Source organism: Chenopodium album, chromosome 24, assembly GCF_948465745.1.
Source record: "Chenopodium album chromosome 24, dcCheAlbu1.1, whole genome shotgun sequence".
Lineage (NCBI taxonomy): Eukaryota > Viridiplantae > Streptophyta > Magnoliopsida > Caryophyllales > Amaranthaceae > Chenopodium > Chenopodium album.
The window spans coordinates 32,808,851-32,826,464 of record NC_137857.1 but is presented as its reverse complement, the minus strand read 5'-3'; the positions used below and the strand labels follow the sequence as shown (position 1 = coordinate 32,826,464).

The 17,614-nt window shown below is 31.7% G+C and overlaps 2 pseudogenes; both read left to right on the top strand.

Moving 5' to 3' along the window:
• The first annotated feature begins 7,317 nt into the window (after window positions 1–7,317).
• LOC145610875 (cysteine proteinase inhibitor 1 pseudogene) lies at window positions 7,318–7,689 on the top strand (annotated as a pseudogene).
• Window positions 7,690–12,451: 4,762 nt separating this feature from the next.
• Window positions 12,452–12,814, top strand: LOC145610873 (cysteine proteinase inhibitor 1 pseudogene; annotated as a pseudogene).
• The last annotated feature ends 4,800 nt before the right edge of the window (window positions 12,815–17,614 follow it).

Sequence of the window (17,614 nt, the reverse complement as noted above, 5' to 3'; positions counted from 1 at the left end):
TTTTTAATATTTAAAATTAATGCCACCGGTTAACCGGTGGCAATACCATGTATATAATTTTTTTTTATTTTATTTTTATCATTTTCACTTTAAATATATATATATATATATATATATATATATATATATATTTTTGACAAACACTTTAATTATAATCGAAAGCATTTAACTAAAAAAAAATTTGAACATCAAAATATAAATCGAACTATTTCAATCATTATAATCGATTACTTACAACATTTAATAAAAAAAAAATTACAATACAAATCATTATATTCGAACAATTACAACAGTATAATCAAAAAAAAAAATTACAATATAAATAAAAAAAAATAAAAAATTACAACATCAAAAATGAAAAAACCCCATACAACATATTATTCTTCGATTTATATTCTTGCTTCTTGAAATATACCTGCATTAATTAAAACAAAAAAAAATTAATAAACTGACGAACCCAGCTCTAAAATAAAATTTTTTTAAAAAAAAAACTGAAGAATTGAACCCAGAAATCCCAAAAAAAAAAAAAAAAAAAAAAAAAAACCAGAAAACTGAAAATTAAAAAAAAATCCCAAAAACGCATGCATGAACCCAAAAAAAGATTATTTTCACCGAAAATTAACCCAGAAAAATCGAAATAAAATCCGAAAATCGATTTAAATCGATTAATGAAACCCAGAAAAATCGAAATAAAATCCAAAAATCAAACACAGAAAAATCCAATTAATATCCAATTAAACCCAAAACTTGATTAATTAAACCCAGAAAAAAATCGGAAAACTCAAAATAAAAAAAAATCCCCAAAAAACACATGCATGTACCCAGAAAAATCGATTTCAAACCCAGAAAAATTAAACCCACCTCGATTAAAGTCGGTGTTGTATGTTGATGTCTTCGGTAGTGTTCTTGATGGTCTTCATGGTGGTCTTGGGTGTTGGTCTTCGGTGGTGTTTGTGGTGGTAGAAAAGAAAGATAAGAGGACGAGAGAGAGAGGAGATGAGATCGAAGGAGAAGAACAGGAGAAAGAAGAAAAAGAACAAGAGAAGAGGAGATCTGAGGAGACGAACAAAGAAGATAGAGAAGGAGGAGAGAGAAAGAGAAGGAGGAGAGAGAAAGAGAAGGAGAACGGCTGATGAGATAAGAGTGGTGAAGGTTAGGGTTTGGGAGGGTATATATATGGGGCGGTTTTTTTTTTAAATAATAAAGCCACCGGTTTTGAACCGGTGGGATTAATAAATTACCCACCGGTACACTGTGAACCGGTGGCAATTCCCTTCCCTCATTTTTTCCCACTTTTTTACCCCACCGGTTTTAAAAAACCGGTGGCCTTAGGGCGGTGCCATTCTTCTTTTTCTCCTAGTGATGCTAACTCTCTATGAGGTATTTTTAATTAGCCAATCAATCAACGCAATTATGCAATGCCTTTTTCAGTGGTGAAATAACTGAATAATCTTAATCATCTACGGATTTTACCATAATGATTGTGCTACTTTTGAGAAATGATGCTGATAGAATATGTTTACTAGACTAGCATCAAGATATTAATATTCCGTTGAAAAACTAATCATTGGATTGTGTTTCATTCTTTATAAAAAAATGTAACTGAAAAGTCTTCATTTGTATATGTAAGCGACATATCTTATGTATAATAATGAAAGACGGTTATCCTCTCCTTCTCTTGGAAATACTGTTTAACTTAAGCCCTATTGTTTTTGTTAGTAGTTTATGATACATATATTATATTCACGTTACTTATAAAATATCAAAGATAGTTACAATGAGTAGTAAGATCAACTAAAACTCAAAACATTTTTCACATTAGTATCTATTGATACTACAATTTTGTACCTCCTTACTAAAATTATATGTAACTTGATAAAATCAACTACAACTTCACACATGTTTTTAATGGGGTTCTCTAAACCTTTGTAATCAAATGTTATGTATTAGTAGTTTGTCAAAAACAAATTTATAAATCAAATCTATCTAAATCTATAAGTATTCAAAAACTCTAACCAGTAACGGCACATGTTCCCATCCCATTACATTTATGTAGCTTATTCTCTAACCCAAGTACCAAATGTTTTATTGCATTTATTAATCTTTTAAGTCTTTCTGTAAGTCTTTCATTAAACTTATACTTCATCTTCACCTCCCTTCTTCAATTCAACTCTTTCCTTTTCTCTTTTTAATTTTAGCCTTTCCTGGCCACCTCCTTTTTCCTCGATATAACCATCTAACTCTGGATCTGTTGGGGAAGTCGCATACGAAATACATATGCACTTATTGCATAGAATTTTTGTAAGACTAAACTGAATTGAACTATTTTATGAGAGAATTAAATTAAAAACCGAATTGAACTGAACTGAATTTGAAATGTGTTGTGGAGAACATCCCCTTAGTAGTTAGTACTGTAAATAAATGGGATTGTATAGTTTAATTTTTAAAAGATATATAATTAATTTTTATTTAATTTATAAAAAATCATTTATATAATTCAATTGACAATTTAAGTTAAAGTGGTATACTATAATATTATATTCTCTACCATAAATTATAAATACAAATTATGTAACCTTCTAATATTATTATTATTATTATTATTATTATTATTATTATTATTATTATTATTATTATATCTCAAAAACTAACAAAGTCATACAACCTATAAAAAGTTAGTGGGTAGCCGAGATACAATCTGGGCCCCCCACTCCTCTAGTTATAGCAAATCCAATCCTAGTAATTATTATTATTATTATTATTATTATTATTATTATTATTATTATTATTATAGCTATGTCAATTATAGTTGTTGTTTAAGATTATTTTGTTTTTGAAATAATTATTTAGTAACAACAACTGTTTGATTAGTTTTAATTTTTGTAATTATAACATAACCTAACAAGTCCGTTTGTATTTGGGGTTTTAGGGTATAGTGTGCAAATTGCTAATATAAATACGTAATTATTCGACTTATACTTAGTATACGCTAATATAAATAGTTAATTTTTTTCTTAATATAGGTCGGTATAGGATTCGTTACTGATTTAATTAGTAATTGATTAGTATCTAACACATTTGAATTTGTACATGATCAGTGGAAAAATATGATTTTACTTAAACAATTGTTCTTGTTACTAAATATATACGTATCTATGTATCAGCCAAGAAAGTCGCAAGGACTGAAAATTAATTAACCGTTCAAGTTCAAAATCCAGTTTGGAAATTTTTGGAAATCTTAATACGAGAAATGAATGACATTATTTCAATATAAAGTATATATTATCTAAATTGATATCATATACTGGAATTTAATTAGCCGTTCACCGTCAATTGTTTAATTGGAAAAGCAAGATAGATTAGTGAAATTCATTTAATTAAAGTAAAGAAATGATAGAAATAAATCGATCATGGTGGATTGTTGATTGCCCAAAATCGAATTTGTTTGTCCAGTAAACATGCTCGCAAATAGAAAATCTGATAACTTCATCTGAGTAACCATTGTCGGCGCTGGTTTTCGTAATCTTCACCGGCGTCCTGTTCATCTTCTCCGACGTCCTGTTCATATTAACCTTGTATAATGGTTATGATACCATCAATGATAAAGTAATAGAAAAAAAAAAGAAACAAAACAAAATCATTTGTGCATTACATGTGGTTAGGTGCTAACTTTTTTTGCCAACCATTTTCCTGCTTTAGTAGCTTCTTAGCGCCATTGAGGGTGAAATTTTCCCCCCTAATATTTCCTCTTCTTTTTTTGGCTCTTGCTTATGTGGCAGCACCTCATTGGGAAAGTATGTCGGTTCCACATACAATGAATGTATGTGTATCACTGTCCGACTCGTCGCTCATTTGTAAAATGAACAAATATTTCAAATAAATGCTACAGATAAAAGTCAACAGATTACTACTTCGCTCGGCTCGACTCAGCTCGTTAACATCTCAAGATTAACATTTGCAATTTTTTCTAAATACTAAAGTCATTAAAAATATGAGCATAATCTATCCATGTTCATGTAAGATTAAAACACAGTTGTCTCATAAAATACAATTAAAAGAGTTGACTTAGGAATGAAAACTAGATTCCCATGAATATTATTCGTTAGAAGTTACCTTCACACGTTCTTAAAATTAATTTGGACAGCTAGCATACAACAACTGTGAAGTTGACCTTATACTACTTGTCCAAAAAAAGAAAAAAAAAAAAAAGAAAAAAAAGTTGACCTTATAGTCTTATACTATACCTCTATACCATGGAAAGACAATATAAAGAGGGATGCATGATATATTGATCTTATTATAACGAAATCGGAAAACAAAAGCTACTTGTATAAACTTTTGCAAACAAGCTAATTCAATGGCTGTACGTAAGTTCGCATTTGATGCAAAGCCACTGATCTTAGTCGTACTACTTTTGCTTGCGGCATCAGGTTTGTACTAAATTTGTATGGATTTAATCACTTACTTTTATTCGTTAATCTGTACGCTACTTATTCAATATGTAACGGATATTGGTGTCATTAGTTCATTACTGAAATAGTGGTGGTTGGCAATTTTACAGATTGTACTATGGCTTGGTCTTGGGGGCCATTCGAGTTTGCTTGCTTCGAGAGACTTGAATTTTGTGCAATTGGAAACGAATGCTGTGAAGGACTGTATTGCGCTGTATATGGCCCTAGTATTGGTACATGTTGTAGCACATCCGAGGTTAGTGGAGGCCCTTTTTGTGTGGAACAGGAGGCCTAGTATTGGTACTTGTTTGAAGTTGGCATCCTGACTTTGGCCAATAAACGATTTAAAGTTGTACGCTAATTGTTTTAATTTGTTCTTTCTATTTAAAAGTATACGAATAAACTAGAAAAAATCCCTTGCAGGGTCCTCTTTATTTTTTCTCTCTAGAGTTTTTAAAATAAATGTTTTATAGGTCAGAAATAGCTAAATTTCTCCAAAAATTTGGTTATTTTCGACCCTTTTCTTTTAATTTCTTTATGTTTTTGTTATTGCATGAATTCAATAGAACTACACTCTTTAAAGGTATTAAATACCGTTATTGTGGGTTTATGTTTTTGTTTTTGAGTTTAGTATGGTACAAGTTATTTCATGGGTAAATATTTGTGCGGGGTTGAAAAAGAGGTTAATCATTCGATTACAAGTAGATGAATCAGACGAAAATTTGCTTCACGACTACAACCGATTCATAGACCCCATCGTCAAAATATCCTATAGATCACAACTTTATGAAATAGGGTATGAAGAATGTACGAATTACAACAACGATTGTAACTCTGCTAAAAGGATGTTTTTATTTGATTTAATTGTCATGTATTTAGGGCATGTTCTCATTTACTATACTGAACTGAAATGAAGATAAACTGAAAAGAACAGGTGTTTAATAGATTTAAGTCTCTTTGTTGAATTGATATCTTACGATTTTTTATTTATGAATCAATCTTTGATAAAAAGGAAAAATTGCTCCCATTAATCTGAACTTTGCCTTATCCGCCGAAAATAATCTCAACTTCAGTTTATTATCTATCACTCCCAACTTTGGGGGGTATTAATTTTCGTTGCACCCAACAGGTCATCTAACCTGATGTAACCCAAAAAGTGAAAGGGGAGATGAGAATCGAGTTAGGAATGAGAAATGGGAGAGAAATAGGGAGGGAAGGGAAAGAGTGTGCCCCGAATGACGTCATGTGGTAGTTGGGAGGCAAGAAGGTGGTAACTTTTGATGTTTTTGAAAATAGAAGGTGGTAATTTTCAAAAAAAAAAAAAAAAAAAAATAGAAGGTGGTAATTGCTAAAATGGACATAATAGAAGGTGGTAATTATCAAATTTTCCTTATTTTTATTATAGTGGGACTTATTTTAGTTATACTATTCCTTTTTTCTATATCTATATACAAGTACTAGTCCAATCTTTTGAACATCAAAACATAGTGGCAATGAGAGGAATTGGAATCATTGTTTAAATATCCATGACAACATACAATAAAAATCTAATACAAGTATCTATCAATTAACTGTTGTGTGACAAGTTTATTCTTGTTCATTCAAACTAATAAAGTTCAAGCATAATCAACAATATACTATCGATAAAAAACTGCAGATAAAACAATGATTTGATCTGAACTTATTTTTCTGAAATAAGTAACAATAAGTTGAAATAAACAAGGTCGGGAAGTCTTGCAGAGCCTGAAATTTTTGTGTTAAGACATAAATGAAATCTAAACTAAATAAAATACTACGTACAATACTTGATCTTTAAAATGGATGGGATATTCACGAATACTTCTTTACTTGTATTAAAAGTGCACCACGTACTTTTCATAGAAAGATTATTAATATAATTACATATTTGTACATGGTTTTGCAATTGATTAAGGTGTGCAACTGTAGTACCAATATGTAATATGTTAACAAATTTTATTCCTAGAATTAAACTACTCTGTCATTATTAAACAAATTATATTGAAATGTATCTATTAAATGTTCTGGGATCCCATGCATAGGGGATTTATCTACTGTGTCATTCTTCAAAGAAAGGCTCACGGCGGTGAATCAAGGGTTTGTCGAATTTTTATGCGTATTTTGGGTACCTTTTTGGTGCAGTTTTAGGGGTCTTTTGGTGGGTTTCGTGATTAGTTTTGGGGTGTGTTTTTGGGGAGGTTTTTAGGCAAATTTATAGGGTTCAGGCGGCTGTTTTCAGGCGACGGGTTTAGGTTCGAATTGGTCAATTTCATGAAGGTTGCAGGCGACTTTTTGGGGAAGATTTTTGGCGATTTTTTCGGCAGTCGCTCTTCTTCTCCGGCATCAAATTCGTGACCCATCATTCTGGATGTTCGTTGGCTAGATGGGACATTGATGAACAATCTTGAAAATTTTATTTTGTGATTTTTTTTTTTAATAATTTTGATGATTAATTATAAGCTTATTTTCAAAAAATTATAATGTTATAAAATTAGTTTTCATAATTTATAATTACGTATTGTTTTACATGTATTAAAAAGAATACATAACATAAATACATTTTTAATACATTACGGACATAAAAAATAATTCAGAACGAAAATGAAAATACTAAATACGGACCAATCAGATTTCGCCATGTCAGCATATTGTGGTGTCCTTTTTAAAGAATGACATTATAGAATTTTTACATGCAGAGGAGACAATTTCCACTTGTGAAGGGAATCACACGATGACTTTTGCATAAACCTAGGATCCAAAGGAAAGATCTCAAGCAAATTCCATATTTATATAAAAACACATACCCTATAATAATTTTTACCATTTCTTGATCTAAAACTAATCCAATATGAGGATGGGTCATCAACTCTTCTGCCTTTTCTCTCTTCTACTCATCACCGTCGTCTCTGCCGCTGAAGAGATCCCCCCTCCGGATCTACCTGGAGGCTACAGTCCAATAACGAACCTAAGTGACCCACATGTGATTGAGGTGGCGCAATTTGCCGTCAAGGAACACAACAAGCAAGAAGCCCACAAGGTCAAGTTGTTGAGCATCCTTAAGGGGTGGACTCAGGTTGTTGCCGGCATCAACTACCGCCTTATCATCACTGCCAAGACGCTATGCAGCAACGCCGATGTCCAACATTATGAGGTTGTGGTGTATGAAAGGCCATGGCAACATTTCATGCAACTCATCTCATTCAATCAAACTACAGAATAAGTATATTACTCCGTATTACATTTAGACATACCATACCGTAATAGGTTAAATTTAATTATGTACTTGCATTGTGTTTTGTTGTACTAAATGTAAACATATTCGACTATAAATAATTTTCATTCTTGTATCAGATGCATTAGAATCAAATTTAAGAATTTCACTCTTGAAAGCGTCTCATAATTCAATTTACAAAGTACGGAGTATTAATCTTGAATGATACTTTATAAAGTCATTCATAAAAGTCATTGATAGATGTCTTTGTTCTAATAAAAAAGATGAGTGATTCTATATATATGTGTATTTGATGTTATGTTCTCCAATAATATATTTATTATCAATCCATAGCAGCACGTCTTGTGTGTGGCTGGTCACACCGTGTGATCACTTATATAAAAAACAAAGTAACCTCTATAATATTGACAAAGTAACCCCTGTAACATTATCAGAGTAACCCCTATAACACTGACCAAGTAACCCTTGTAACACTAACCAAGTAACCCATATTACACTAACGAAGTAACCCCTATAACAATTTGCCACACGGTGTGGCTAGCCACATATAAAACTTTGTGATCCATAGAGTTGTGGCATGGATCAATTCAACAACATTACCAAGTTAACGTGTTGGTGCAATTTAGAGGAAAGCAAAAGAGCCAAACAGTTGAGTTTGTTATATACTCCACGTACAATATTTTCATGGGTCGGTGATTTGTAAATTTTGTTGTCATAGTATAGCGCATATTAAGGTAATGGGGTTTCCAATTGCAATAATGAATCATAATATTTTGACTTTCTATGTCGCAAAACAACCTCTAGTCCTCCAAATGTCAACACGAGTTATCAACTACTTAATTGATTGAAATCTTAAGAAGTGGTGAATAAATATTAAATCTTGTTTGTCACGTAATTTGTGGCTTCGTATACACTAATTTTAAAAATAACTTAAATTAGTCATCAAACAAAATAAATTCACATATTCGCACCCTAATTAAAGACTAAACTTAGCTACTTTACAAGGGTAAAAAAAAAAATCAACAAAAAAAAAATTATGTGGAAACTTTGTGATTTTTTTGATGAAAAATATGTGGAAACTAGGGGTCTGTTCTCTTCATATTATTTTCAGTTCAGTTTAGTTTCAACTTTTAATAAATTCAGTTCAGTTCAGTTCTTAAATTCTTTCTCTCATAAAATATTCAATTCAGTTCAGCTCCAATAAGTTCAGTTCAGTCAATCAAAACAAGCCCTAGCCCCTAGGTTTGAGAGAGTTCTAAAAAAAAAAAAGAGGCGACAAATGAAAAAATGATGAATCCTACTGCAGTGTTATACTACTAATCTACTATCAATAGATTTTCCAATATGATTTAATCTCATATTTCTAACACTATTTGTTAAACTACTATCAGCGTTATACTACTATTTGTTCGTGACTTCAGTTTCTAGCTTAGTGCTATGAGTTGGTACTCGATCTACACAGCTCAGCTAGCATTAAATTTCAAGTGATTAGAGTGTAAGACTAATAATGTGAACGAATTGAAATATAATAATTAATCAATCAATTTATCAGTAAACTTTGAGAGTGACAATTGAATGAATTTTTTTCATAACAGTACACAATGAATTATACAAAATTACGAAGTACTCAATCCATGCATCTAGTGGGCTTATAATAGATTTTATTGTCTTGGGCTGTTCATTTGGGCTAATGAGACAAATTGGTTATGGAACTCACCTCATTTTTTTGGTAGTATATTTTAATACTCTTTGTTCGCCATTTGGCTTTTTTAAATAAGTTGTTATAGGATTTATCTTAATGTTCCAAATTTCCCACAAATACTAGGACAGAACTAGTAGATTTTGGAATTGTTTAGGTTGATTCCGATATGGTTCAAAATTTTAAAATGGGTTTCGGATTCAGTTTCAATAGATATGGCCGGGTACCCGGGTTTGCTCATTCCTAATTGTAGTAGTAACTTGGCGTCAATGGTAGGCATCACTCCCGGCCACTAGTCCCCTATACTCATTCTCCTTCCCTTTTATAGTGATTGCAAAGTCAAATTCGCACATTTCATTCATTACATCAAATTAGATTTGTCCTTTCTAATTATTGATCTTCTTATGTCTTGTTATACTTTGCTCGTGCAACGTACATGCATATTGAATTTGTGGTCCGTATAGTACAAGAATTAATAATCGTAGTACTTTGACATGCGACAAAAATGATATGAAAGAGAAGACTTTTTTGTAATCGGTAATAGATCAATCATAGATGTCTGATTGGTTAATAAGTGAGTTATTAAAAATATATTTTAAACTGAAGATAGAAATAATGTGGAGTACGTAATTAAAATTACATTCGAGGACAACTATTTTCATCTTAGATTGTACTTGTATTAAAAAAAATTTAACTCGATGCACTTAGTTTTTACTAGTGAGAAATTAATTTAGACAAAAATTAGAATGAATATGTAAATGGGAATGCTTGATCAATAGGTATTGAAAAATGAATAGCATTTAAGTCACAATTTTAAATTATTTATAATTTGATACTCTGTAAATCTCAAATTGGAAACTGTGTTTAATTTTCAAAGGTAATTGAAGATTTTCAAGCTATAACAATCCTCCAACTAGAGACACGTGGACAATCAAGTGAATTCTTAGCTAGTGTGAACATAAAACATAATCAAGTAAAGTCACTACAATCATACTCCGTATTATTTAATTTATATATTGATATTGTATAAAGTATTTCTTTATATACGAAAAACTCATAAGAGTGAAGGATAGATCAAGTGGTTAAAGCTGCATCTCTATTTCGAGAGATGTTGGGATCAATTCTCATTACCTGCCCTTATAGCTTTCTAAACACCCAAAAAAAGAATATACTTCTACAAAATACACTAGAGGGAAGGACAACTCAAGTGAGCAACTAAGGGTTCGTTTGGCATCGTTGTGGTTTTCTGTTTTTTGGTTTTTTGTTTTTTAAAAGTGTATTATACATGTCACATAATGAAACAAAAATTATATAGATTTATTAAAATCATGATAATTTTGAAAACTGACAACAGAAAAGTGGAAACACCTTTTTCTTGTTTCCTGTTTTTGGTTTTTGGTTTTCAAAAAAACAAAAAACTGAAAACAAAAAATGATGCCAAACAAACCCTAAATTGTTTTGAAATTGTCATGTGTTCAAATGTGATTTACGTTTGCCTTGAATTAAAAGTAATTACGCGTGGGATACCTCTGTGATTCATCGCCTATTTGACTCTATTTCTGTGCAAAGGATTCTTTCTCTGGAAAGGCCTTTCAGTGTCATGGATGATTTCGTCTACTGGAAATTCTCTAGGGATGGGAGTTTTTCCACTAAGACTGCTTATGCCATGCTGGTTCGGCAGTCTATGGATGTGGTGGCTAGTGTTCCAGCCTCTGATTCATGGTGGAAGCAGTTCTGGGGAATCGCTATGCTTCCGAAGTTTAAGGTTTTTGTCTGGAAATTGTTGCATGATGCCTTGCCTCTCACTTCTATTCTTTATCACCATGAAATGCCCGTCACTCCTGTGTGTGTCTTCTGCTATCAATGTTGCGAAACGACTTCGCACATTTTCCGAGATTGTGAGTTTGTTTCTGATCTGCTTGTTAATGGTCCTTTAGGTTTCTCTCTTTCTTCGTTACAGGAAGCTCCTTTCCAAGATTGGTTCACTGCCACGATTACAGGGTTCAAGGTGTCCAAGGATTGGTCTAGTCTCTCATACTTTGTTTGCTTTATGTGGGCAATTTGGGTCTCTCGTAACAGCAAGATTTTCCAGAATGCTGTGGTTTCTCCTAGCCTAATTCTGTGTTTAGCTTCGACTTGGGTTTCAAGGGGGGAGGATGCGCTTGCTGTTTCCGAGATTCGATCTTCGGTTCATTTGCCCCGGGTGTTTTCTTCTCCCTTGGATAAAGGTTGGCTTCGGGGCTCAGTATTAGATACTTTTGACTGCTATATTATTTTTGATGGAGCTTGGAATGGTGATGATAATACGGCGGGTACTGGGTGGATCTTCCGAGACGTTCCCTCGGATTTGGTCTTGGGAGGTGGGTTGAGGGCTACTAGGGCTGCCTCAGCATTGCAGGCTGAGCTCCAAGCTTGCTTAGGAGCTTTCAGAATGGCCAAGCGTCGGGGCTTTGATCGGGTTTTAGTCTATACGGACTGTGCTCAGGTGGTCTCCCTTCTGTCAAGGCCAGGTGGTATGGATATTTCTTGCGTGTGGCTTTTGGAAGCTACCAAAGATGCAATCAACAGTTTCTTGGCCTGCAGGGTTCAGAAGGTTCCTAGGTCTTGGATCTTATCGGCTCACTGGCTAGCGGGTCATGCTCGCCGTCGTCTGTCTATTTCGCGGTCCTTTTAGTGTTTTATTTGTTCTCTTTGTCAAAAAAAAAAAAAAAAAAAAAAAAAAAAAAAAAAAGTAATACTTTCAATGGTAACTTGTTTCATCTTTCATGTGCCATTAATTCATTTATATTTATAATTCAAATAATAAATCAATACTCCGTGAAAAATTGGACTAGATTATTTCATTTACATTTTATATATTAATAAAATTGACCAATAAAAATCTTACTTATTTTAAATTTCACCTCACAATTGTCCATTTTCCTTGTTCATCCTTCCCTACTCCCCATATGGCTATATATACAATTCAACCCCTTAACCACCTCTCACTCTACATTTAAAAAAAAAACATCCAATATTTCTCTCGTTGTCTCACCTAAAATCTAGAGAAAAATGTCGACCCGCACCACACTCTTGGTTGTTCTCTCTCTTCTCGCCGTGATCATCTCCGTCGCATCGGCAGCTGGGTTGCGCGGCGGCTCAGAAGTCATAGGGGGGTTCAAGCCGATCGAAAACTTAGGTGATCCTTACGTTCAAGACATCGCAAAATTCGCGGTTAAAGAACACAATGATCAAGAGGATTCTCACCTCGGAATTGTGAAAATCGTAAAGGGTGAAGAACAGGTTGTCGCCGGTAAAAACTACCGGCTTACGATCGCTGCTAATGATTCTCATAATTACGAGACGGTTGTTTATGATAAGCCGTGGGAAAAGTTTAGGAGTCTTACTTATTTTAGGTCCGTTAGCCTTGTTTAATTTAGATTTTAATTGAGTTTTATTTGGTTTGTATTAGAAATGTTGTGACAATAATGTTATGCATGAATATTATGAGTAATATTATAATATCATAATATGGAATGGTAGGGAATGAATTTCGTGTTAATGTTTGTATTTATTTTGTGCGTGGATTTGAATGTTACGATCAAACTAACAGTTATGACATCGACCAGGTTTAATCCTCTAAACAGAACTTCGGAGCTTAATTAATTGGAAAACTTTTGTATACATCCGGTTTTTAGTAATTTACTGTATATCGGGTACACTTTTGTTAGACTTAGTGTCACTTTTGTCAAATTTATCAATAAAGCATAAATAACTCTTATATATGTCAGGGTAACTTTTGTATGTTTTAGTGTAACTTTTGCACATTTTATTGTCACTTTATAAAAGATGTTCAGCAATTTACTGAACATACGTTTTATTTAAAAGTTTGTGTAATTAATTATGGCTTGAGGATTTGGAATGGAATTACTCCCTCTATTTTTATTCAAACATCTCATTTCGACAAGACACATATGCCAGTGTAAATTTTAGTCAATACGGCGTAATTAATATCTTTAATCATTGTACTCCGTATAACATTGTAAAAGTTTATATTCGAAAATTATTTATTGAGACCATTCCAATAATTATTCCATGGGTATATTTTTCTTAAATATATATAAATCTCTACTCTGTAATAACATTATATTGGTCAAATTGAATTATTATCCAACTTAGGTTGTTTTAATATCACAAAGTATTGGGTGTGACAAGCCGCACCCATTGTTTCGCGCGTCAATACCTTCTCTTTCTTAAATAAAATCCTTTCCCTATCAATTATTTTTCATTGTATCTTCCTTTGTCTCTACCAAAGAGCGTCCATCAATGGTAGCTACAACTACAACAGATTTTTCAATCTCCTCCTCATCTAAAAAATCCTAATTATATATACTAGCAATATATTGATCGAATTGGGGCTTTCTTATGTGATGTATAATTATTGAAATGGATTGTCTCATATGATTATATGTTGAATTGTGAGCATTTTAATAACTAATGCATCTATTTTTGTTGAGAAGTGAGCAATCTATGTTATGCCCATGACCTTTAGTGCGAGATCATCAATGTAGGTTTCACCATTGTTATACATATCATCAAACAAATTATACACATCCTCAAACAAGTTATACATATTCTCCATTAAATAATTTATATCCTCCAATAATTTATACATGACCAGATGATATCCTCTATTGGCTAGATGATATCCTCTATTAGCTATATGATATCATTATGGTTGAATAAAAACCTCTATTGGTTATCTGATATCATTTATGATTGTGTATATCCTTTATTTTGTTGTATGATATCCTCTATTAGCTATATGATATCGAGGCTGGATGATGTCCTTGATGATTATCATATAGCCAATAGAAGATACTATCCAGCCAGTATAGGATATTATCTAGCCAATAGAGTAGAATATCATTCAGCCAGCCAATAGAGGATATATCAAAATCCCGTTGGACTGATAAAATATCTTCTCCATTATTATTAGCAAAAGATATTAAACATAAAAGACTCAATTCTTGTTTTTTTTTTTATATTTTTTATATATGATAATCTTGTATACTACCTCCGTTTCTTATTACTTGCAACAAATGAATATTTTATATCTCACAAATAATACCCCTTTGTTGCGAGTAATAAGAAACGGAGGTGGTATTATTAATTAGTATACAAATTAGGTCCAAATTTCATTAAATCTAAAAATCACATCATATTAGATCATGTGAACTAACATAGCATTAGTTGTGAAATAAAAGTGGGTAAACAAGACGAACAAAACAAGCCTAACTTAATAAACCACGACCCTGATGGAAAATTAAGGTAAAAAAATGGAACAAAGATTAGTGCCTTTATCATTTTCCATTTCAGGAAAGGTAACACCAATACTTAAAAGCATACTAATAAAATATCAATCCACTCATCACTAAAGTCAACACCGCAAAATCTAAGTAGTGTGCAAGCAACAACAGTCTACCGATGGGGGGTCCAAGTCCAACCCATTATTAAGCAAAATACCAAACTATGACCCCATTTTCCATTGCCTTCCCCCATCGTTTCATGTGCCAAGTAATCCTTTATTAATTATTGCCCCCAAGTGGCGTAAAAAATAAATAAATAAATAAAATTGCACCCAAGTTGTCATATCCTATAAAATTTAATAAAACTTTAAGGATTATTCCGTTAGTGTTATTGGATTTTTTTTTTTTTTGTTTTTTTGGGGGTTTTTTTTTTTTTGAAAACGTTACTTCGTATTGGAGTTACTTTGTTCTTTTGCAAGCAGGTACATTGGTGGCTTGTTGCACGGAAAACATATTGAATATGTTTTTTGTTGATGATTATTGGACTAATAATAAGGTAGTTATTGATTGTTTTTTAGAAATATCAGTCAATGTGCATACTTGAGCAAATGCACAGATTATACTATACGCGAAGGAAAACAATACAAAGTGAAATGTTGGTAATTATTGGAATTCCTTGAAAAAAGATAACATACAATAAAACTTAAGGAACCGAAATTATTGCGATTGATAAAAAATATGATGTATACATTTTTTTGTTTCACAAAGTTTCAAATGTGGCCAGGTAATTTGTTTAGGTTACTCAGGTGGTCAAGGGTTACTCGGTAAGGGGTCACTCGATCGAGGGTTACTCGATCGAGGGTTACTCGATCGATCAGGGGTTACTCTGTTAGGGAATATTCGGTTGATTAGGGTTTACTCGATCAATTAGTGGTTAATCGGTCGGGGGATATTCGATCAGTCATGGGTTACTCAATCAAGAATTACTTAGTCAAGGATTACTAATTCAAGACTTACTTAGTCAAGGATTACTCAGTAGGGTATGGGTTAGTCGGTCAGAAATTACTCTGATTGGGATTATTACCCGGTTAGTGTTTAGTGTGTGTCAGTCGATCACATGGCGTGGCCAACCAAAATGAAATCATGCTATTTTGATTTTGATAATTATTGTATTATATAAAAAGGTGATTGTTTAGTGATTTATAAAAAAAAATAAAAGAGAAACAATTGTTATTTTTTAAAGGACAAAAGTGGATGTTATTGTGGTTGTATTTTTTATTTTAAATGAAGTACACATAGTTTTAAGATTGATTTTCAAGTGTAAAGCGGAAAAGTTAGGAAAAAATGTGCATTAATAATATAGATTTCTTATAATATTGGAGTTTTTAAAAACCAAATTATTGGTTGATATATTAAAATACGTTTTTTTTCTTTCTAAATTTTAATCTGACTAAAATAGATAGTAGATGAATTATGATTATAAAAAATAATAAAAAAGAGTAAAGAGAAAGTTATTTGGAGATTTATTGAAAAATATAAAGAAGAGTAGTAGTGGAAGTTATTTGAAGATTTTTTTTTCTTTTTTTCAAAAAAAAATAAAGAGGTAGAAGTTATTTGGAGATTATTTTTGTCTTCCAAAAAAAAAAAAAAAAAAAAAAAAAAAAAAAATTGGAGATATTTTTTTTTCAAAAATAATAAAGAGGTAGAAGTTATTTGAAGGACAGAGCACCGGAAAAAAAAAAAATTGCATGAGACATTAAATTATATATTAGATAGTATGATATATTTTCATTCAAAAACCTTTTAATTAAAGTATATTGCACTCCATCGTTCCCTTTTAATAGTCACTTATGCCATTTTTGATGACCCAAAATATTAGTCACATTCTACTATTTGCTATCAAAAGGGGACGGAGGGAGTATTATTACGTTTTCGATCATTTTACAGAAATATTACAAGTATCAAAAACACAAAAGAAATATATAAGGAGTATCTACTTTGACTACGGGCATAATTTACCCTTTTTTTTTTTACTAATAATACATATGTTAAAAAAAAAAAAAAACTTTGGATTAAATCATACATATTCATTATATTAACCAACATTACAAATATTAATTGTCTAATTTGTATATAAGTGCATATGCTAGTCAAATTATTACAACTATAATTACAGGAAAAAAAAAAAAACCATGAGTTTGTGCCAAAAAAAATTTTTTTAAAAAAAAAAAAAAAAAACAAACAAAAAGGGAGATTGTTAGAGCATCTCCATTGTTAAACAACAAATTGTTCCAATGGTAAGTTACAACATATTGTAGTTTGTTAAAAACAAAATTTTTAAAAAAAAATAATAATTATACACATGTTACAATATGGTGAAGTTTATTTGACTCTTTTTCAATCAAGTATGTAGCTTGTTTGGGCTATAGTTGCTTGCATGTTGCGCAATTTTTTGTTCTCCAATGGTAAGCATGTAGCTAGAAACTTTATTTAAAATGCAAGCAAGTCCTTATAATTGAATCATTGGAGATGCTCTTATATATCAGGTATTTCGTACACCTATGAGTTTTTTTTTTTTTTTTTTTTATCATTTTAATGATACTCGTAGTTTTATTCTTTTTTGACAATTACCTTTAAGTTAGTTGAGTGTACCCACGGTACACGCTAGTGTATATAACAATTTTAATAAAACATGGAAATCCTAAAATACTCCTTGTCATTTTTCTTTTAAAAAAAATAAAGAAAAAATGTGGGACTGGATTCCATCTCCCAAGTATCCTATCTCCGCGTTTTTCCCTCCCTATAAATAACCCCTCAACCACCACCCACTTTCATCCCATTAATCTCCATCTAACTTTCTCTCCTCAAATCTAGAAACTTTTTTCAAAAAACTTCCCTATTTTTCTTTCCTAAAATCCAGATAACA